The 24,456-nt window shown below is 39.4% G+C and overlaps 1 protein-coding gene and 1 long non-coding RNA gene across 4 annotated transcripts in view; both read left to right on the forward strand.

Moving 5' to 3' along the window:
• Positions 1-1,892, forward strand: LOC143101387 (uncharacterized). Its single transcript, XR_012982293.1, has 2 exons — positions 1-398; positions 1,218-1,892. It is a non-coding gene; the product is annotated as an uncharacterized LOC143101387 (long non-coding RNA).
• Positions 1,893-3,675: 1,783 nt separating this feature from the next.
• The window catches only part of LOC143101385 (tumor necrosis factor receptor superfamily member 5-like), a 35,154-nt gene continuing 14,373 nt past the window's right edge, over positions 3,676-24,456 (forward strand). The window contains exons 1-2 of one of the 3 annotated variants that reach the window (XM_076264696.1): positions 3,676-5,740; positions 5,902-5,992. The gene's annotated coding sequence lies outside the window, so the exon portion shown is untranslated. Of the gene's footprint in view, positions 5,993-24,456 lie in introns of all 3 variants that reach the window. The other 2 variants (XM_076264694.1, XM_076264697.1) reach the window with 2 other exon arrangements.

Raw genomic sequence — 24,456 nt, forward strand, 5'->3', positions numbered from 1 at the left:
CAGGGTTAAGGTCTAATCTATCTACTGTGTGTTTTGTCCCTTTTTTCTTCCTTTCATTGGCCTGAATCAGATTTCAGATCAGAGTTTTTGTCAAGACAACCTGCAGGGATTGAGAGAATGTTGAAAGTGCACAAGTGCAGACAAGTGTTGAAGAGTTCTTCAGGGTTGTCTTACTGGTCACATGAGGCAAGCACTGTTAAGAATCAGAGAGTGCTTTGTATTTAGAGGTCAGGAAACACGCCCAGCTCAGTACACTCGAACAAAAGGCTGCAGGACATTCCCTACTCTGGGTGTGGATAAGACAACAACACTCAGTACTGCTGTTTAATCCTAAAGGAAAAGGGATAGCAACATGTTTTCATTTCACCAGGAGATGACACCACACAGATAAATCTAGTGTAAGTGACAGAAATTTGTGACGGGATCCTATTGTACATAAACAACTTGTGTGATGGCTATGGATATAATAATCACTACGGTTTTGAATCAGTTTATTGGCCAAATTACGTTTATGTCAATATTTTGTTTAACCTGTTTACAAGCAAGTAGATATCACGTTTTGCGCATATTCTGGTTATTCCAAAATTATTACAAAAGTGTGCGCGTTGTTTCCTCTTTGGTTGTTTCGCCATGATAAGGAAAGTGTGTGAGAGACAATTGGTTCATTTTATCCTAATTATGTGCAAATTGATGTGCACACTCTTCCTTTATTAGTAAACCGAATATGGCCTTTTTCAGTATATTTTAATCAAAATAAGGCGTGTACAAGACACATGCATATTCGGTTTATTCCCAATAAACTGATTTGAAACCGTTTATTGGCTGCATGAAAACGTGATGATAGTGTATTCTGCATTGAACACTCCTGTGCATATTGACTACTCTAGTCAGTCTAAAGTCAGAAGTTGTTTATCAGAGTGAGACTTGTGATGAACAGAGTAAGAGTGACTTGGCCAGAAATGTGGGGAAGGAAGGAAATGTGGCAAGCAGAAGAGAACAGCTGAATGTCAGACAGTTTGAAAAGGGTTTAGTGATGAAACTCCCATAGTCCCAGCAGAGAGAAGTTTAGTATTGCTACACTGTCTGTCAGGCTTGTGGGCCTTTGGGTGCTGTCTCAGAAGCACATGATTTCAAGTAGGGGGATGACGGTACTACCACAGAAAAATAGCCTGTCTGGAGTAAAGTGTGTGAATGTGTGATGGTGTCTTGTCCTATAGGAATAAGAAGCAAGAAGGCTGATGTTCTAAGTAAAAGCAAGAAGGCTGATGTTCTAAGTAAAAGCAAGAAGGCTGATGTTCTAAGTAAAAGCAAGAAGGCTGATGTTCTAAGTAAAAGCAAGAAGGCTGATGTTCTAAGTAAAAGCAAGAAGGCTGATGTTCTAAGTAAAAGCAAGAAGGCTGATGTTCTAAGTAAAAGCAAGAAGGCTGATGTTCTAAGTAAAAGCAAGAAGGCTGATGTTCTAAGTAAAAGCAAGAAGGCTGATGTTCTAAGTAAAAGCAACGCCTTTCTTCAGTGGTAAGAAGGAAACAAGTGCTCAGTTCTGGGCTTGTGTGACCCATGACCACATATAATGACTCCAGAGAGTCTAGAACATTCCTTCAAATCCAGTCTCAAAACATATTTTTTCTCACTTGCTTTTAGTACAGAATGATGTTTTTTGGTCTTGTTTTATTTTTCTTACTTATTTTTATTTATCTTATCTATTTTCTTGTCGCTGCTACTAATGCTGTCTTGCCACAAATAATCACACTTAGTTTGTGTAGATCTATGGCCTTTGTGTAGATGTATGCTCTTATTGTTATGACTAGCCTATAGCTAACTTTTTCTTTGTTCACACTTTGGCTCAACCCCTGTTGTTTTTAAATGTGCTATAAATAAATGACTTGACTTGACTAGAACAGTGCTGAAGTGAGTTGGACTCTGTGTTCACCAGCTGTGTTGGGGCTGACCAGTGAAATCATTCATTAGAGGAGGATATTTTCAACATGGCTCAGGAACAGGGCAGCTTTTGACTTCCACTCTTTTTATGTTTTGGAGCGTTTTAGCCTATTAGCCTCTACAGTTCCCCCTGAATCCAGTCTTGAGGACTTGTGTATCTTAACATCGCACAAAGGTCATGGTCATTCAATCCCACACAAACATTTGGAACTATCTGGTGCGCCTCAGAAACCAGCAATTTTGAATTTTTTTTTACCTATATCTGAAATCATAATTATTAGCATGCAGCGCCATTGCCGTTGATTTAGCAATACATGTGGGTAGGCCCACCCATTTAGTGCTAAGGTGAGAAATCTGTGTGTTCTTCACATTGTCTATCTCAAACCGTTAACCCAACTAACCTGTTCTGCATAGCACAGGGTCGGTATCGACCCAAATCACTCGTTCAATCACTAATCTCAATGTACAGTATATCGTAGCCGAGTCATTGTGCTAGCTACATAGTCATGGCATACACCATTGGAAAGCCATGAGCCTCAGGATTCATTTGAGATCCGTGTCGACTGAATGAAACCCATCCCGAACGGCTAAAACCTACAATTTGTATCACTAGTCACGTTTCCAAATGCCCCCACCACCACCGTGTCTCCTCACATAACAGCCTTTGTGTACATCCCGGGCTTCAGGCTACCCCAACATGCTTGGTGTCATACTGTTCACAAGAAGCACGAGAATCCGAATATCCACCGTGTTTTGTCGACATTACGTTTAGAAGATGCATAATTCCACCCAAACAGTACCGTTTAGTTTGTAAAAAAACAAACGATAACTTTTCTCTGACAGAAAACCACATAGTTCGTATGCTTATCCTATGTATCGCCGGGATTCACACCACTCAGCGTGTTCAGGAAGCTCTCCTGAGTACGTAGACACCAGTGACAACTTTGTGTGACGTACCGTTGTCGAGAAACACGTGTTAGAAGCATGATAGCCATGTGAGCTGGCTAATGGATAAGTTAGCTTTGATTGACAATAGCTCTGGCCTATGACAAGCTACGAGGATGGTTCAAAGATCGTCTTGTAGCCAACGAGTAGACCTTTCGAATGACGTATGGTACAACCACCTCCGGTGAGGGGAACTCTGGGAAATTGAGTCCACCTTCGTTGTGCATAACGATAGCTTACTAGTACGACCGGCTCGTCAGAGGAATACAGTCGCAATTTTTACAGTTAGATAGATAGATAGATACTTTATTGATCCCCAAGGGTAAATTCAAGGATCATTTGGATCTTTTGAAGAAGAAGAAAGCAGAAAACATGCCGAAAAGACAGGCAAAGAAGAAGAACGTGGAGGTTGAACCAGCTGAGCATTTCCACACAAAAATGGCTCTAAAGGGGTCATACTTCATTGTACAAACATTTCCTTAGATATTTATCTTCACAACACCTGGGAGTGGGCCTCTGATGTGTTTCAGTGGCCCTTTTAGGGACTTTCACATCTGAAATGTGGCCATTTCCAGGGATTTACATAACCGCCTGAAAGAAAAAGCAATATTCCAGCTACTGTAGCACCTTGACAGTACATAACAGAGTCATTCTGACAGTTTCTAAAAATTCTACAAGGTCTCAGCTTTCAGGGGATACCAGGCATTTGATGATAGGTCACAGTATGAGGACACAGGAGCTATTACAATAGACGCTGTGCAAAATCCCAAAAATAGGCCCATATGCATATCAGGCTAACTTCATAGATACTTGCTGGGTAGACCAGACTGTATTGTAGAGGTTGTATTTATGGAACTGTATTGTAGAGGTTGTATTTTTAGACTGCATGTTGGGGACTTTGTTGACACTCTCTGTACCGCAGAATGATAATTATACATAAATATAAAAATATAAAAACACAGCTGCAAAGTGAATGGGTCTTACAGGTGAAATCACCTGTGGGAGATGCCATCTGACAGTGATGCTACAAATGCTACTTATCCATCTGCCACCAGACGGGACAGTCCAAGGTGTCGCATCAGACCTCCTCCTCGCCATCTCCTCTGTCCAGCCCCAACCAAACAAGCTCTGAACCGCGACCCCTCCCCGCACCTACACGGCCTAAGGTCAACAGTGTCCATCTGACAGTGAGTTTAGAGTTTTAAATGCCATGGAAGGCTTCTCTCGATCTGTCACCTGATTATCACATGCGCAGCATCTGATAAAGGGGAAAGAATAAGGAAATATGCAGTCACATGACTGTCACGTGATTCAGCAACTACATGTGGTCTGGAGTTTCCCCTCTAATCAAAGATATGACATATTAATATCATGACTATGGTGATACCACAAAACAATTCATCAAAATACATAGGCGACTCAGTGGTTAGAAATACCTGAATATACAGTGACAGTCTATTATTTCTGCAGCAGTGAATAAATAGGTTATATTGTAACGATTTGATAGCGACACAGTCAGTTATCCAATCAAAAAGTGTATTAGCTGAGAACGAGAGCAGAGATACAGACACAGAATACAACACACACGGAGCAGGTCAAGTACACACATACAGGGGAGGATGCAGCCCCCCACACAAAAAGGATCACGCACGAGGGAGAACTAAAAGGGAAACATGTTACAATAAAGACGCTAACATTACACTTATAACTTAGGAGAAATACAGACATAAACCCAAATGTTCGCTCCCGTATCCCAGCATGCCCTGCGTGGGAGAACGCTAACAATGTCTTGTGCGCCGACGTTACAATATATGTAAGGGATAATGTATTGTCGGCCGGTAATTATCAGAAAATAAGTCCCGACAGGGAGAACAGAACCCCGACGCGCAGCGGAAATATAAGAATGACCCTGGAATACAGTAGAAAATAGATCTCCTTTCTTGACCTATTGATCAGTAAAGAGGACAACAGAGTCTTGCACTCCTCCATTTTCAGAAAAACTACAGATCGTAATACACTTCTCAGAAGTGAAATAGTTTTATTGGGGTCCTATACCCCAAATTATAATTAATTTATCTTGATGAACTTTGTTTAATGTGGGCACTACTGTAATTCGCTTCTCACTCTGCATGCTAATAATTTTTGTAGGCAAACCATACATTACATATTGTAACATTGTCAGGAGATGGGTCAACCAAATAGCCTATTTAACAATAAAAATAAGATAGACTTTATCCAAAGAAGTAATTAGAATAAGTCAGGCTCCGTGTTAAACTGTCCATCAATGCCACAATTATTGTAGCTAGTGCCTCGTGTTGTAGGCTAGTGCCCACATTTATTCACAGTATCGAAAGGGGAGATAAAACAGAATTCATCAAGATAAATTAATTATAATTTTGGGTATTGGGTATCCAGCATGCAGGATTTTTAAAATACCAACCCCCACAGTGGTACGTAATTAACAACATTTACTGTGTGTGTACGGAGCCCCCAAAGGGACATGCTGGGAAACTATTCTTGTGTTGGGAATTATTTTGGAACTCCTATTGACTTCCCTCACAAATAAATACCTTTGTGTCAGGGATGGTATGCCTAACTTTCCCCTTTGAACGTAACCTGCTACAAACACAATAACATACTAGGTGACCTCTTTTACTAGTAGTAGATAAGTATGACCAATTTCACTGTGTGAAGTGTCAGCTGGTTAGTGGTGACGGGAGACTTGGCGTCCTCAGTGAACAGACCGGTCCACAAAGAGGAGGAATGAGGGAAATGAATCCACCCAGTGGAATCATCAACGAGACAGTTCTGTATTTCATACAAATTCCTTTGTCAACTACGATCGAGCAATACAAGGGTGAGTTCATAAATTCAATCTGATACGAGACGAGCTGTTTACAATATGGACGCCACTACAGCGCTTGTGAAACAGAGTTAAAACGTTTTGAGTGTGCTCGGAGTGGCAATTTACCAACTCACCCGAAGTTCCCAAATGGACTCTGTTCCTTTCCTTTACAGAAAACTGGATTTAAACTGAAAGTGTGTCCCACTGTTCGGTGGAGCCTACACTGTCCGTGCGCACTTGTGTGTCTGTCATTCTCAGTCCTTGGTAAGCACACATTTTTTTACTGAACATTTTTAGTGATTAGGCTACATAATAACCTTAATAATAACATAGGCTACTTAATAATCATAAATTAACCATTTAGAGTGTGTTAGCCTAGGCTACATTGTTTAGTCCAGTTATATCAAGTAGCCATGCATGCACGCTCGATTTACACAACTTCCAAATGTCCATGTGGTAGAGCTTATGTGGGAGTGACAACACTGTCATTATATAACATTTTATGTAATTGTTCTTGGCTACAATAGCATTAGGCTAGACTTTGTTTATGGTAGGTTGAAACTCTTGAGAAGGTAGGTTGTGTGTGTGTGTGTGCTTGCTTTCTACTTGCTAAATTGGGTTATTTATGGCTATATAAAAAGCTCAACATATAAGCATATGTTTATATATATGTATTATATTATATTATATATATGTTTATATATATGTATTATATTATATATATATATATATATATGTATTTCTATTCCTAAACAATCAACCTCTTTCTTAGTGGTTTCTGTTGTCATGTTCAAACCAACATGCTACTCTCTGGTGGATAAAAAAAATCTGTATCAGAAAGTGAAAATAGGATTTGTTAAATTTCACTTTAGGGTTGAAGGTACATTCCAGCTTTGTTACTTTTACTTTTCAAATTAGAAGTTTAAAGGTTGCTTAAATGTTTAAAGGTTAAAGGTTAACTTTTTAATCTGGCTTGTAAAACAAGTCATCTAGCCTCATTAAAACCCGACCCTACATTTACATTTATTGCATTGCATGTAAATGCAATGGACTATTATCACTGTTCTTCTTATTAGAGTGCATGAAAATGCACTCTACTGTTCTTCCTAGGCTTCTTCTTCTTATTATTATTATTATAGTGCATGAAAATGCACTATATTGTTCTTCCAAGTCTTCTTATTACAGTGCATGAAAATGCACTGTACTGTTCTTCCTAGGCTTCTTCTTCTTCTTCTTCTTCTTCTTCTTCTTATTCGTCTTCTTCTAACGCAGTTAATGCAGCTTCAACCGTTTAACGTAGAAACTTCATTCAAACTATGTTGCGTAGGTCTTACTTAGGACATGTGGGCTATGTATTTTTCAGCTTTGTAACTTTTATACTTTTTAAACTATTAATTAAAAACTACTCAAAATTTCCCCATAGACTTAACATGGGCTGATGACATCACAATGGACTAATTAACTTGATTTGCACCTGGTATCATCTTCCAGCTGCTCATCTAGGCCCCATCAAAGAATCAGTTCAACTGATTGCACCTGTATCAACTGCTTTCTACTGAACTAGACCAACTCTCTCTGTGTTTCTCCATTCTACAAGGATATAAGACACATTTCATCCAACTTTCTATCCATTCATCCTCTTCAAACCATTCACTCATCCACCCATTGAACTATCCATCAACATCCATTAAACAATCTGCCTATCAACATCCATTCAACTTTCTGTCTATCAACATCCATTACACTATCTACATTTAACTTTTAAACTATATACTCTGTCTCAGGCTTTAAGCATACAATATGGCTCTATTAAGACTGCCGTTAAGCAATTAGAATCCTAGGCCAGGTGGCCAGGCCACCTGCACCCTATCAGTTTCTCAGGCTAACCTTTTACACTATCCACCTATTTGACTGTTCAGTCAGTCCAACTATATTAAACCTCATCTACCTAGTTCAGTCATTCCAACTATATTAAACCTCATCTACCTAGCAAATAATTTAACCTTTTACACTATCCACCTATTTAACCGTTCAGTCATTCCAACTATATTAAACCTCATCTACCTAGTTCAGTCATTCCAACTATATTAAACCTCATCTACCTAGCAAATAATTTAACCATTTGAATCCTATGGCAGGTGTTCGGGCCACCTGCATCAACTGCCAGTCTCAGGTTTTAAGCATACAAACTGGCCCTATTAAGACTACACATCCTGTTCAACTGCTTCCTCTGCCAAAAACTGTTTCAAAATAAAAGTCCTCACTACAATATTTCACTGTTAAACAATTTAACCCTTTAAACTACTGAACTTTTTAACTGTTCAGCCATTGTAACTGTTACTTGTCATCAACTATGACTCCTACCCACTGTAGCTAGTTAGCTAAGTTAGCTAAGTAACTTGGTTAGCATAGTTAGCATGTTAGCATGTTAGCATGCTAGTTAGCATTTTTAGCAAAACTGCTAAAAATGATTAGCTAAGTTAGCTAAGTCACATGGTTAGCATAGTTAGCATGCTAGCATGTTAGCATGATAGTTAGCATTTTTAGCAAAACTGCTAAAAATGATTAGCTAAGTTAGCTAAGTAACATGGTTAGCATAGTTAGCATGCTAGTTAGCATAACTACTAAATATGAAAACATTAGCTAAGTTAACTAAGTTAAGTAACTTGGTTAACATTTTTATCTTTGATAACATAGTTAGCATAACTACTAGCAAACATTAGAGCCATTCCAACTGTCAGTTATCGTCAATTATCTACCTAAATAATTTAACCATTTAAATTATGCATCTATTTAACCGTTCAATCATTCCAACTATATTAAACCTTATCTACCAAGCAAATCATTTAACTATATAAACTATCCATCTATTTAACTGTTCAGTCATTCCAACTATATTAAACCTTGTCTACCTAGCAACCAATATAGTTTGTTTTTACTCTGTATGATATTTTACATCATATTTTTTGCATTTTCATGCACTGTATTTCCTTCAGGAAATGCTTTTCTAGTTCTTATTATTCTTCTTCTAACGTAGCTAATGCAGCTTCAACCATTTAACGTAGAAACTTCATTCAAACTATGTTACGTAGGTCTTACTTAGGACATGTAGGCTTTGTATTTTTCATCTTTGTAACTTTTATACTTTTTAAACTATTAATTATTAACTTTTATAAAATCCCCATAGACTTAACATGGGCTGATGACATCACAATGGACTAATTAACTTGATTTGCACCTGTATCTTCTTCTAGCTGCTCATCTAGGCCCCATCAAAGAATCAGTTCAACTGATTGCACCTGTATCAACTGCTTTCTACTGAACTAGACCAACTCTTTCTGTGTCTCTACATTCTACAAGGATATAAGACACATTTCATCCAACTTTCTATCCATTCATCCTCTTCAAACCATTCACTCATCCACCCATTGAACTATCCATCAACATCCATTAAACAATCTGCCTATCAACATCCATTCAACTTTCTGTCTATCAACATCCATTACACTATCTACATTTAACTTTTAAACTATATACTCTGTCTCAGGCTTTAAGCATACAATATGGCTCTATTAAGACTGCCGTTAAGCAATTAGAATCCTAGGCCAGGTTGCCAGGCCACCTGCACCCTATCAGTTTCTCAGGCTAACCTTTTAAACTATCCAGCTATTTGACTGTTCAGTCAGTCCAACTATATTAAACCTCATCTACCTAGTTCAGTCATTCCAACTATATTAAACCTCATCTACCTAGCAAATAATTTAACCTTTTACACTATCCACCTATTTAACCGTTCAGTCATTCCAACTATATTAAACCTCATCTACCTAGTTCAGTCATTCCTATATTAAACCTCATCTACCTAGTTCAGTCATTCCAACTATATTAAACCTCATCTACCTAGCAAATAATTTAACCATTTGAATCCTATGGCAGGTGTTCGGGCCACCTGCATCAACTGCCAGTCTCAGGCTTTAAGCATACAAACTGGCCCTATTAAGACTACACACCCTATTCAACTGCTTCCTCTGCCAAACACTGTTTCAAAATAAAAGTCCTCACTACAATATTTCACTGTTAAACAATTTAACCCTTTAAACTACTGAACTTTTTAACTGTTTAGCCATTGTAACTGTTACTTGTCATCAACTATGACTCCTACCCACTGTAGCTAGTTAGCATGGTTAGCATAGTTAGTTAGCATTTTAAGCAAAACTGCTAAAAATGATTAGCTAAGTTAGCTGTCACATGGTTAGCATAGTTAGCATGTTAGCATGTTAGTTAGCATTTTTAGCAAAACGGCTAAAAATGATTAGCTAAGTTAGCTAAGTCACATGGTTAGCATAGTTAGCATGCTACCATGCTAGTTAGCATTTTAAGCAAAACTGCTAAAAATGATTAGCTAAGTTAGCTAAGTCACATGGTTAGCATAGTTAGCATGCTAACATGTTAACATGCTAGTTAACATTTTTAGCAAAACTGCTAAAAATTATTAGTGATTAGCTAAGTCACATGGTTAGCATAGTTAGCATGTTAGCATGCTAGTTAACATAGTTAGCATAACTGTTAAAAATGTTTAGCGAAGTTAGCTAAGTCACATGGTTAACATAGTTAGCATGTTAGCATTGCTAACATGTTAGTTAGCATAACTACTAAAAATGAAAACATTAGCAAAGTTAACTAAGTTAAGTATTATCCACCTATTTAACCGTTCAATCATTGCAACTATATTAAACCTTATCTACCAAGCAAATCATTTAACCATATAAACTATCCACCTATTTAACTGTTCAGTCACTCCAACTATATTAAACCTCATCTACCTAGCAACCAATATAGTTTGTTTTTACTCTGTATGATATTTTACATCATATTTTTTGCATTTTCATGCACTATATTTCCTTCAGGAAATGCTTTTCTAATTATTCTTCTTCTTCTAACGCAGTTAATGCAGCTTCAACCGTTTAACGTAGAAACTTCATTCAAACTGCGTTGCGTAGGTCTTACTTATGACATGTGGGCTTTGTATTTTTCATCTTTGTAACTTTTATACTTTTTAAACTATTAATTAAAAACTGCTCAAAATTTCCCCATAGACTTGGGCTGATGACATCACAATGGACTAATTAACTTGATTTGCACCTGGTATCATCTTCCAGCTGCTCATCTAGGCCCCATCAAAGAATCAGTTCAACTGATTGCACCTGTATCAACTGCTTTCTACTGAACTAGACCAACTCTCTCTGTCTCTCCATTCTACAAGGATATAAGACACATTTCCTCCAACTTTCTATCCATTCATCCTCTTCAAACCATTCACTCATCCACCCATTAAACTATCCATCAACATCCATTAAACAATCTGCCTATCAACATCCATTCAACTTTCTGTCTATCAACATCCATTACACTATCTACATTTAACTTTTAAACTATATACTCTGTCTCAGGCTTTAAGCATACAATATGGCTCTATTAAGACTGCCGTTAAGCAATTAGAATCCTATGGCAGGTGTTCGGGCCAGCTGCATCAACTGCCAGTCTCAGGCTTTAAGCATACAAACTGGCCCTATTAAGACTACACATCCTGTCCAACTGCTTCCTCTGCCAAAAACTGTTTCAAAATAAAAGTCCTCACTACAATATTTCACTGTTAAACAATTTAACCCTTTAAACTACTGAACTTTTTAACTGTTCAGCCATTGTAACTGTTACTTGTCATCAACTATGACTCCTACCAGAGCCCGTCTACGGAGAGCCTTGCCACTCCGTATTAAGTCCCATTGTACCGAATTTTGGTTGCAGTTCCACCAGAGTTCCACTGGGGGCGATCGCCATGAGTGCAGAATGAATGGCAGTCAATGGAGCTAGACGGCTAAATGTGCCTCTTTCACCTGATTGTCGTTGACAAATCTCAGATTTGATTGTAGTTTGTATAACTTCAACATGGGTTATAGGTCAAAAGTTGAATGAACGAGTACTTATGTCCTTTTGATTTCTCACAGGTTGGGTCGTTGTTGCCCATAACACGCTAGCATTGTGCTAATGAATGACGTCATTGGCACGTTTGAAAGGCTTTTTAGAACAATTAAGTGACGTTAAAAAATATAATACTCAACCAAGTGTATTTTCTTTGCCTCCCCTTTCGAAAACAATATTCAAATTACTTGGAAAAAAATTATATCCCGAGAAAAGTGGATTTTGAGGGGTACAGCTCCATAGACCTCCATGCATTCTGCACTCGTGGACGAGCGCCCTCATGTGGAACCACAGAAGGAACTGCAACCAGTTCAGAACAGTTTAGAAACCGGAAGTTTTCCGAGAGTGGCAGTTCTCCCCTTATTAGACATTCTCTGCTCCTACCCACTGTAGCTAGTTAGCATGGTTAGCATAGTTAGCATGCTAACATGTTAGCATACTAGCATGTTAGCATGTTAGTTAGCATTTTTTGCAAAACTGCTAAAAATGATTAGCTAAGTTAGCCAAGTCACATGGTTGGCATAGTTAGCATGCTAACATGTTAGCATGCTAGTTAGCATTTTTAGCAAAACTGCTAAAAATGATAAGCTAAGTTAGCTAAGTCACATGGTTAGCATAGTTAGCATGCTAACATGTTAGCATGCTAGTTAGCATTTTTTGCAAAACTGCTAAAAATGATTAGCTAAGTTAGCTAAGTCATATGGTTAGCATAGTTAGCATGTTAGCATGCTAATTAGCATAGTTATCATAATATAACTATGTTAATGGTTAGCATTATTATCTTTATTAACATAGTTAGCATAACTACTAGCAAACATTGGAGCCATTCCAACTGTTAGTTATCGTCAACTATCTGCCTAAATGATTTAACCATTTCAATTATTAACCTATTTAACTGTTCAGTCATTCCAACTATATTAAACCTTATCTACCAAGCAAATAATTTAACCATATGAACTCATCATATTTTTGCCTTTTCATGCACTGTATTTCCTTCAGGAAATGCTTTTCTAGTTATCTGTTATTATTCTTCTTCCGACCAAATTTGACGTTTAATGACAATAAAACCACTGAACCGTTTGACGTCATTCAAACACTCCTACAAAGGTCTTGAAACGGACAATTGTACATTGTCATTTTTACATTTGTGAACCTTATACTTTTTGAGATATTTACGAAAAAAGAGCAATAAATTCCCATTGACTTAACGTTGAGACGCTTTGGCGGCAAATATGCATTGTTACGTAAGTGCTAATTAAGCTTTACAGCTGTGAAAACATTCCAACACTAGAAGCAATCTAACCTTTAAGTAGAATCTACCATTACACAGCTGCGGTAAACCTGAACGTTACTAACGTTTTGTCGCTTGCTGTAGAAGCTACTGTAACACTGCTCCTTACCTTTCAGAGGGTTTCTGCAATTACAGACAAGTAAGTGTTCCATTTTTTGGTATTTCACTTATTTAGAACTCGTCAAACATTATGTCATGTAAGTTAGCATTAACGTTATATGTGTGAAATGAGTGGTCGTCGATATGGGTTATGTAAGGAAACCCACTTTTAATTAACGTTAAATATGTAACGTTAGTCAAACGTTAACGTTACCGTAACCGGTTAGCTGTAGGTAACGATATAAATAGCTAACGACAGTCAAACCTAACATTAGCTCCCGGCTAACGTTTAACGTCAGCACTATATTTAGCTAACGACAATCAAACCTCAGCTAGTTACAGAAGGTAAGTGTTTTGGTTTTTGATATTTGAGTCGTTAATGTCGTCAAACGTTATATTTCCTATTAGACATTCTCTGGCTATAACGTTAGCATGTATGACAGTGGGTCACAAAACTAACGTTATAACGTTAGAAAACGTTAACGTTAACGTTAGTGAAATAGTTAACGTTAGCACCTTATTACGTTGATATTTATTATGTAAGGAAACCCACTGTTAATCAACGTTAATGTCGTCGACTTTACAGTGACTGGATAGCTGTAGGTTTTGATAGCTAACGACAGTCAAACGTAACGTAACGTTGGCTCCCAGCTAAGCACTAACATTACATTTCATTAGGCAGCAGCGTTTTTCTAGAAACGTAAACTCTGGTTCTATTTAACATTAGGACCTAGGTCACTTTCCACAGGTGTATAGAATCAAGCACCTAGAATAGATTATGAATGCAGACTGGTGCTTGATTATACTGTGTGAAGAGACCTGATGAAACCCATCATGGTTTCATTCATGGCATGAATACATTGTTGATGGTCGTAACGTTATACTGTAGCTTCTACCGTTCACATTTTAGTTAAAGCTAACATATGCTGCTGTTTTTATTTACCAAACGTTGTACACCGCTTGTTTGTGTAAACAGACCACAGGCTACGTTTTCATTCTGCTGTTGATGTAAATACGATCGATCACGGTGTGCTATTATAGTTCGTTTTTTGATGGGTTTCATCAGGTCCCTTTCCACAGTTGTATACAATCAAGCACCTAGATAATGAATGCATGGTGCTTGATTAATACTGTGGAGAGGGACCTTATGAAAGCCATGAATAGGCTACTGTTAGGAAATGGACAATACGACTAAGTCTTGTTAAAACACACAACAGAAGTTGAGCTAACTTATAATGTTTGTGTTGTCAACATAGGCTACAATGATTACTTGGCCTACTCATTTCTGCATTGTTCTGGTCTATAAATTAAAGTGTAGCCTGGCACGTGAATCAAACTTTTCAGTTGTAGTACATTGTAATCTGTAGGAAAAAATGTGACAGACCTAGCAAGCTGTTTAAGTTATAGCAGTTGGTTATCAAGATACTTAGTATCAGAATGATCTGTCCTTACTCATATGATTATCAACAGCAACAACAGACCCTTTGCCTGCAAAGTTTTCTAAGCTGTTTACGTTTTATATTTAAAAAAATATGATTAGCTATCACCTATACTAAAACTGAAAACAATAAAACACAGAATTCTGCTTTGTTTGCAATTTAATATTATAGGCTAGTATTTAACTACCAGTAGCTTGATGGTGCAACAATTGTATTGTAGGCCTACTCTACCTTTTTTTAATTGTCCTAGAATTGTTGAGAGAATTGTTTAAAAAGCTTTAACTGTTTACCATGTTAGTCGTTAGTTTATAAAGTGTCAGCCTAATGTAATGTAACAACTTCACTTAAATACCTTAGTTGTATTGAACAATTGTACAATTGCAGACATTCCTTGTTTTGGTATAACTGTTAAACTTGTTTGCTTTTGCCTTTTAGGTTCCAGACCAGACCAGTGGTGATGACCGTGTATGACATTATGTGTGTGCCTGTCTGTGTGCACACCTGTCAACCATACATCTCTGACAATGTCGCTAGCAACATACCTACTAATATACATTCTTACAAACATGTGACCATATCTCAACATATCTGTGCACATACCATTTAACCGTACTGAGACTTATCTGAGATCTACACTGAGACATTCTGAGAACTATATTGTTGTGAGTACTATACTCACTAACTATATGGAACATGTATACCTGTGAAATCATATTTGTCAACCATTCATACCTTTGAATCATACCTGTGCTGTAACATCTGTGAAACATAGCTGTGCTGTTAGACCTCTCTTTTTAGACCTGAGCTGTGCTGTGTGAAAAATAAGATTCTAACCTAAGTTCTGTATAAAACTGATAATCTGAAGGGCTGACTCTTTTATTCTTCAGTGTATATATCACCATCAAATTTGACCTAATACCATTAACTGAGGCCTCTAGCTGTTGCTGCCAGTTCAGAGTTACCACTGCTAAATAGATCTGTCTTAGGATAATATGATTGGTATTATCAAGTTCTGTACACAACTGTGATTTTTACTTCAAGCTTACATTGGTAAGTGTTCATTAGTGTATTCTGAGTATCATTCTGCTGTATTAAAACAAAGAATGTTGAATTGAATTGACCATTTATTTTTACTGACTTGTCATATACTCTAAGCTAACATCTAACCAAGTAAGTGGTTTTCAAGAATACTGTAAGACTGTAATCTGAATAATCATACTGTAAGTAATATAATGTTATACACAGCAGCTTTTTTGCATTTACATGCAATGGTAATTCCCTGGAATTGCATTTTCTAGTTCATTTAGCTGACACATTTAATCCAAAGTGTTTTACATATTGTGTTGACCTGAGACAACAAGGCTCAAATCAAACACTTTTGTTAGGCCCAGTGGGGTACACTACGAATCTCGATTAGTGGGTTAGCGAGGTATGTTGCGCTCAAAGCCAGGGTATGCTGTGACACGAAAGTGGATCTGTTTTAGTGTCGCTATATCACCATGGTTTCTTATGCTGTCAACTAAACCTGGGGGGTATTCCATCAACCTCGCTAAAGGCCAAACCTGGCTTATTTCGATAAGTCTCGCTAATTTTAGTGAGAATTCCGTTCCATTAATGAGGTTAACGTGAATCCCAGCTTGGTAACCATGGGAATTTATGCCACAGAACTAACCTGCTCCGTAGCAGGTTAACTTTCAAGCTAAATAAAGCTGTGTTGCAAAAAAACCAATCAGTCGGAAAACGAGTCCAAAAAGATGATTCCGTCAACCTGTGCTCTCGTCACCTGTAGCCTACAACTTCAAAAATAGAAGTAGGCCTATAGAAATGTTTTGTCCGACAGTGCACCAAGCATGGATTTACACATTCACTAGCTCCAAAGAATGTATGAAGATTATACGATTAAAAATGTTTTAACTTCACATGCATGTGGTTCTAGGAATCGTGCTACTCTGCATCACTTACGTTCGGTGGTGGTGTAACGTGCAGCGAGACGGCATAGGAAAAGAAATACAGGCTTGCGTGTTCGCAGGTTCGCTTCCCATACGAAGTATTAAGGCTACATTGTTTATCACCTTGATAATGGCATTTTTAGTTATAATCTTTGATGAAAGACATAGGGCCTATGTCTACTGCTGATAAAGGGTCATGCACATTTGGTAGGCTGTTCAGTGACGGCTTTGCCAGTGGGCTATATTATATCTGATGCAAGCCAAAGGATAATTATTCTGTAGCCTAGGCAGCTAATAATTAAAACTGCTTCATGTGTCGACGATTGTTCATGAATGTCAAATCGACTGTGTGCTACACAGATTAAATACTAGGCATACATTGAATTGAAAGCCATTGAATTGAAAGCCATTGCATTTCAGATAATTTTATTTCAAACACTTTGGGACTTATGGGAGACAATAGGCTATTATGTTGATACTAATTTATTTTATGACCACCTACCTAGACAATAATTTGGTGTGAACTCTTTTAATCTAAGAACGTAAGCTAGGCTATAGATAGTTTTGAATATCCATATGCATATCCATAAGTTGTTTTTGAGTTTATAGCCTACTGATTCACTCGTTTTGTTCAACCATAGACTGTATAGTCTATGTGTTCAAGAGTGAAGCCAATCAAACTCGCAATTGATTTCAAACCATTAGCATTGTTGTTTTAAATGTATGCTTTCATTATTCTCCAATTTCTGTAGGCAATCTATTTTTTTCTCTCGATGTTAAATTTGATGACTTTCAATGAAAATCCTGTAGATGGCGCTTGCCAAATTGAACAGAAATCGTTTAGTATTGTCTTAATTTTATGACATATATCCTCTTTTCGTCAATCTACTGTTTTGGTCTACTATTCTACCTCGTGCACGAGCAGAGATGAAGCTAACTTAAACCTCGCTTGAATAAACGAGGCCAAGATGCCGCTAACTTGAGTTAATGGAACGGCTTCAGCCCCAAGTGAAAGTCTACGCTAGTTCAAGCCAGGCTATTTCTGTTAAGCGCCGCCTTCATTAGCGAGGTTGATGGAATATCCCCCTGGTCGGGAGGAGGTTGTCAAATGGTGCATTCATGGCACTTCGGAATGACAAGGACCGCCACCGTGGCTACTTTGTTTTTCCCAAAGCAAGTGTTTGTGCTTTGCGGTCGGAATGTGTGACAAACACGGATGCCACAACAAAGTGTAGCACTCGGCTCAATTTACTATATTATGGGTTATGTCTAGTTACTTGGACCAGAATCAGAAGTTTCTAGATAAGACTACTGGAGGTAGATGGATGCAACAAGCTAAAGTTTATGTTAGAATAATGATGACATTTAATAAGTAAAAAGAGTGAATGAATAAAATGGTATAAATAACAATAAGTACAATGAATAGATTGAAATAAATAGAATACAAAGTGCAGTGCAATAAATAACAATATCAGATGTTCTATATTCGGGTGCACCCTTATCTTACCTAAGTTCTAAGATATTCAATGTGATCTTTCAATGGTACAAGAAAATAAAAATATATACAATAAATATTCAGTGTATTATATAGTATGTATGTGTATCAATTCAACAAAATGTATTATCAATTTCAACGGTTTAAACAATCAATGTGTCACAATCAATTAATTCAGTTCATTCAGAAGTTATCAGGAGGTCAGGGAATAGTCAAAAGGTCAGTCTGGGTCAGTCTTACAGTCCTACCACAGTGGTGTGAAGGGAAATGAAAGGTGAAAGGAAGTTCAGATTCGGGATTCTGGGAGGCTCGCCATCAATTCAGATCTTTTATCCACTATAAAAAACCTGACCTGTAAATATACAGGCCAGAAACAATCATGTATCCAGGTCTCAGAGTACAAAACATCCAATAAATAGTCACATCAAATAAATTAAATCAATAAATAAATTATATGAAACTGGTCTATGTTAAAAGGTTTATTAAACATTACCGGAGTTCAAGCTAGCGTTAGGCTTTTATGGTGCTGCACCAGCAGTAGCTCTAGTAGCAAACCTAGCTTAGCATAAACTTTTAACGGAAAAAAACGAACTCACCGAAGCCAGCATTCGATGCAGTACAGGCAGTTCAGAAAGTTGCAGTTCTGTTTGAAGTTTTGTCTTCTGGATGTCTACGGTCATAATTATGTCTACATTACTATTTATGTATTTAGTCTTGTTCTAATCTTGTAAATATTACAGTTAAATATGTACCTTCAATCCATTCGATTTAACGTTAGTCCTGTCAATCGTTTTCTCTCCGGTCAGGTTTATGTTGTCGTTCAGGTTTCTATATCATATTAATTTCATTACTAATCATGTTTATCATATCACACCATGTTCTAACTTATTATTGGACCAAATAATTACCTTTTCTCTTCTTATTGAGTTCTTATTGATAAATTTTCTCGTTGGTTCGTGTTAGTTCGTGTTGGTTCGTGTCTTTCGTTTGATTTCATTCAAAAGTTTTTCTGTGGTTGCTGTGGAGACGCAGGGGTCGCGCTCTCATTGGCCAGCTGGCTTTTAGAAGTTAACCCTTTATGCACTGGGCTACACCCTCCCCCCTTGAACCCATGCACGTCCCGTTGCATGAATGACCGGGCTGAGTGAGGATCACAGGGACTGAGGGACAGGAGAGTGAATCAGGGCCATCACTTTCAGATAGAGCATCTGTGTAAGCTACAGTTAGGCCATGAAAAAGGGCTTGGACAATTGAGATCAAGGGTTTTCCCATCTGTGTGTACTGCAATCTATTGGGCTCTCTTCTTTGTCTCTGTGACCGTCTTGGAAGGTTCTCCTGTATGTCTGAGGTCTCTGGACAGAGTTTAGGTCCTGACTCCACGAGTCCATAACTGGGCTCTGGATAAATGGGTAATGAACTGGAGTTGTCCAAAAGCTGACGGGGAGCTGCAGAGGGACAGTCGTGTACAGTTTGTACTACATCCGTTACTTCCAGTGGGTAGGTCCCAGGCAAGCTGCTGGGAGCAGGGAGGGAGACGGAGGGGGCCTTTACAGTAGAGCTTGAGGGGTGATTCACAGACTCAGCACTCAGGGCGGAGGGGACTGCATCTTCAGGAGGTTGACCCGGGCTGTACACCAGATAATCCTCGAGCTGATGAGGGACAGGGACAGAGCCAAACGTATACTCAGAAAGCAGGGCTGGAGAAGACTCTAGACAGACCTCGGGCCGGTGAGGCACAGGTTCAGTATCGAGTCTGTGACCTACAGATGCGCCGGGGGTTTGAATACCATCTGTCCCAGATGATAGATTGTCGTAGCGGGATGTAAATTGACTAGAACTGTGACATGGACGTTCCTCAATTAAGGGGGCTAAAGGGGAGGCTAAAAACTCATCTTCAGAATCACTTGACTCAGTGGCTTCTGTCTCACATTCAGGAACGCTCTGACGTGTCTTGACTCGCTGAGTGGGCTTGGGGTCTGGGGGCAGCTCTTCTACTTCCTCTGGCACAGGGAGGAAGCCACAAGGAAGAAGGAGATCGCGGTGCAAGGTACGCATGGGGCCATCTCGGGACTCTACCTTTACTGTGTAGACTGGAAGGTCTCCGGCACGCTTAACCACAACATGGATGTCTTTTTCCCATTTGTCCGCTAGTTTGTTCTTGCCACGCAGTCTCACATTTCTCACCAACACTCTATCTCCGATCTCAAGGATGGAAGTGGTAATTTTCTTGTCAAAGTGGGATTTATTTCTATCAGCAACTTTCTGAGCATTGCGAGAGGCCAATTGGTAACTTTCCTCTAGTCGAGATTTGAGATTTTGCACATACTGCGAATGGGATTTTTCTTGTTTTTCTTTAAAGGGTAAACCAAATGCTAGGTCAACTGGCAGGCGGGGCTTACGGCCAAACATCAACTCATATGGGGTGAATCCGGTTACATCATTCTTGGTACAATTGTAGGCGTGTACTAAGGGTTTAACAAACTCCTTCCAGTGGGACTTTTGCTTGTATTCTAGGGTACCTAACATGCTCAGCAATGTTCTATTGAATCTCTCAACTGGATTACCCCGTGGGTGGTATGGGGTAGTTCTGATCTTATGTATTCCTGATACTTCACACAGCTCCTTAATTAGGCGAGATTCAAATTCAGGTCCTTGGTCACTGTGCAACTTCTCAGGGATTCCATAGCACACAAGGAAGTTGTCCCATAGACACTTTGCAACGGTTCTAGCTTTCTGATTGGGAGTAAGGATGGCAACTGCAAATTTTGTGAAGTGATCTGTTATCACCAGGATGTCTTTGGTGTTACTGCTATCTGGCTCAAGAGTAAGGAAATCCATGCAAACAAGTTCTAATGGCCTTGATGTTCTTATGTTTACTAGAGGGGCTGATCTTTCGGGAAGGCTTTTTCTTCGCACACATCTATCACAGGTCTTGATTTTGTGCTCTACGTCAACAGACATTCTTGGCCAGTAGAATCTGGTTCTAACAAGATCTAGTGTCCTATCAATTCCCATGTGTCCCATGTCATTGTGCAAACTATGCAAAACAGTTTCTCTGAGTTCTTCAGGAAGAACAAGTTGATATGTGGTGTGACCTGCATCATGTCTTTTGCGGTACAGAACCCCATCGTGCAATTCCAGTTTATTCCACTCCCGCAACAAAAGAGGGAGGTCGGGGAGCTCTTTGCGCACTGTGGGAGGTGGTTTTTCTCCACATTCCATTTGAGCAATCACTTCTCTGATGGTACAGTCTGCTCTCTGCTTTTCTTTAAGTTCAAACTGTGAGAAGGAGGGGATGGTTGGTAACCCATGGTCACTCTCTGTGGCATAGCTCTCTGGAAGGGCATCTGCAGAGACAGCAAGAGACTCAACAAGAGTAATACCACAGTCACTGTAGTGCTGGTCGTGTGAAACTTTAACAAGACGGCTCTCACAGACGGCTTTCACAACATCCACATCCTGGTCAATGTCACCCATGGGCTCTGTATCGTCCAGATGAAACTGAGTGAAGTGCCGGATTCGTTCTTGCTCTTTCTTGGAATGACTGTCATTTAAGAGTTAGCCATGTGGTCTTCTGGACAGGGCATCTGCATCAATATTCTGTTTGCCAGCTCTGTACTGGAGTTTAAATGTGAAGTTTGACAATGCTGCAAGCCATCTATAGCTGGTGGCATCCAATCTGGCAGTGGTGAGTATGTATGTCATTGGGTTACTGTCGGTGAAAACAGTGAACTGGGTTCCATAAAGATAGTCATGGAATTTTTCTGTCACAGCCCATTTGAGGGCAAGAAATTCTAATTTGTGAGCTGGATAGCATGATTCACTTCTTGACAGTCCTCTACTGGCAAAAGCTATGGCTCTCAATCTCCCTTCCTGTTCATGATACAATGCAGCTCCAAGGCCGGTGGTACTTGCATCGGTGTGTAAGACATATGGTAGCTTGGGGTCTGCAAAACCAAGAACTGGGGCTGAGGTAAGTTTCGAGATGATGGTATCAAATGCTTCTTGGCAGGCTTGAGTCCAGCAAGAGCCAAATGGTTCCTTCGGGTTAAAGTAACCTGTTCTGTTTGCTGGATGCCCAACTGCCTCGGTTTTCGGTGGATGCCCAACTGCCTCTATCTTTGGTGGATGCCCAACTGCCTCGGTTTTCAGTGGATGCCCAACTGCCTCGGTTTTCGGTGGATTCCCAACTGCCTCTATTTTCGGTGGATGCCCAACTGCCTCGGTTTTCGGTGGATGCCCAACTGCCTCGGTTTTCGGTGGATTCCCAACTGCCTCTATTTTCGGTGGATGCCCAACTGCCTCTATTTTTGGTGGATGCCCAACTGCCTCGGTTTTCGGTGGATTCCCAACTGCCTCTATTTTCGGTGGATGCCCAACTGCTGAATTCCTTTGGGGTTTCCCTTTGGTTCTTGACCCCTTGTGGACTGGTGGATATCCACGGGTCAGTTCGTTAAGTGGGCTGACTATTACTGAGTAATCCTTTATGAATCTGCGATAGTAACCTGAAAAGCCTAAAAATGAACGCAATTCTTTTAGATTTTTGGGAATTGGCCAGGTTTTTAATGCGCTAATCTTCTCTGAATCAGTCTCAGCTCCATTTTCAGACACTATATGTCCAAGGTAGCGCACAGACGTTTGAAAGAATTTGCACTTTTCAGGGGATAACTTGAGTCCATATTCTTTGAGACGGTTCAACACTCGCATCAATCTACTTTCATGCTCCTCCAGAGTTCTTGAAAAGATTATGAAGTCATCTAAAAATACCAAAACTTCTCTTAAATTCATGTCTGCTACACATTTTTCCATAAGTCTTTGGAAAGTACTGGGCGCATTGGTTATGCCTTGGGGCATTCGGTTGAACTCCCAGAATCCTAATGGTGTGACGAATGCTGTTTTGGCTTTGTCTGCTTCATCAACTTCAATTTGGTAGTATCCTGACTTGAGATCAAGGACAGTGAACCATTTAGAACCGGTTAAGGCTGAAAAAGTGTCTTCTAGATTGGGAAGGGCATAGGCATCTTTTACTGTTTGGAGATTGAGTTTTCGGTAGTCTATACACAGTCTGACATCATTGTTACGTTTTCCTTACTACTACAATGGGTGAGGAGTACGGGGATTCAGACTCTCTAATCACACCAGCATCAAGCAATTCATGGAGGTGTTTTCTAACTGCATCAATGTCTTGAGGGTGTATGGGCCGGGCACGATGCTTAAAGGGGGTCTCGTCATGAAGTTTGATGGTATGCTTCACTTTGTCTGTACAACCGAAATCTAAATCATGGTGGGCAAATACTTCAGGCATTCCTTTTAACATATTGATAATACGGTCTTTCCACTCAGGGGGTATGGGAGAGTTGTCAAAGTTAAAGTTGAGCTCAGTTTCTTGAGTCGTGTTCATGGTTTCTCTATTAGCAACACTTTGTTGAGATAAGATGCAGTGGAAAGTGGCAAGTTCAGCAATCACACAGGAAGAGGGGATTGTGATATCATGGTCTGATTCATTTGTAATGACAACAGGAACTTTATATGGTGCCTTCGTAGGGACAGAAATTAAGCAACTCTTGACACTCAGGCCACCCGGCAACGAAGACTGGGTGGGATGTTCCATAATGGCCCATTTGCCAGTGGGAACGCTCTGAGCATTAGCTGATCCTTCCAAGACTACTGTTTGGCCTGCAGGGATGACAGCAGAAATCTTTCCAACTGTTGTGACTAACGCTATAGCACTATTTGTGTTTTGCTTGTGTCTCAACTCCAGAGTGTTAAGTAAGGCCCTATATCCATAAGGACTGGGTCGGTGGTTTGGGATCGCAATATCTGAATACTTTTCATAAAGCACATCAAGCGTGTTAGTGCCTATTAATACTGACGACTGACCGTCAGGATGTATATCTGGAACAACAAGTGCAAGAGTGGGGATCTCAAAGTCAACTCCAAGGAAATCTCTGGGAAATGTAACTGGTATTTCTATGTAACCTAAATAAGGAACAGACTGTCCTCCTGCACCTTCAACCTCTAAAAGGTCATGAAGAGGTTTGATGCTTTGACTTGTAAGATGTTGTTGATAAAATGAGTCTGGAACTGTGGTTACTTGAGATCCTGTGTCTAGTAAGCAGTTACATTGGACACCAGCTATGTTCACTGAAGCTGTACATTTTGATCCTACTAATCCTCTGGGTAGTTTAAATGTTGGTTTCCTAGCGTAGGACTGTTTAAGATTGGCACGCTGCTTGTGCTTGGTTTTAGCGGGACATGATCTGCCAGCTACAGTCCCCATTCGCCCCGAAATAGAGACTGTTTCTAGTTTAAATGTTCATGAGTGGAGTTGGGGTTTTCTCTTTCCCACATCTCCTGCTACCAGAGCTGGGTTTGGTGGGCTATCACAGTTTGGCTTAATGTGGCCATCCTCTCCACATCTGAAACAGTACCAGGGACGGGGCTTAGAGTTTTGATTTTGCATTGTATGCTGAACA

Source organism: Alosa pseudoharengus, unplaced genomic scaffold (assembly GCF_046254945.1).
Source record: "Alosa pseudoharengus isolate Yale_2024_CS ecotype anadromous, Long Island Sound unplaced genomic scaffold, YU_APseudo_1.1 YU_APseudo_1.1_scf_34, whole genome shotgun sequence".
Taxonomy (NCBI): Eukaryota; Metazoa; Chordata; class Actinopteri; order Clupeiformes; family Clupeidae; genus Alosa; species Alosa pseudoharengus.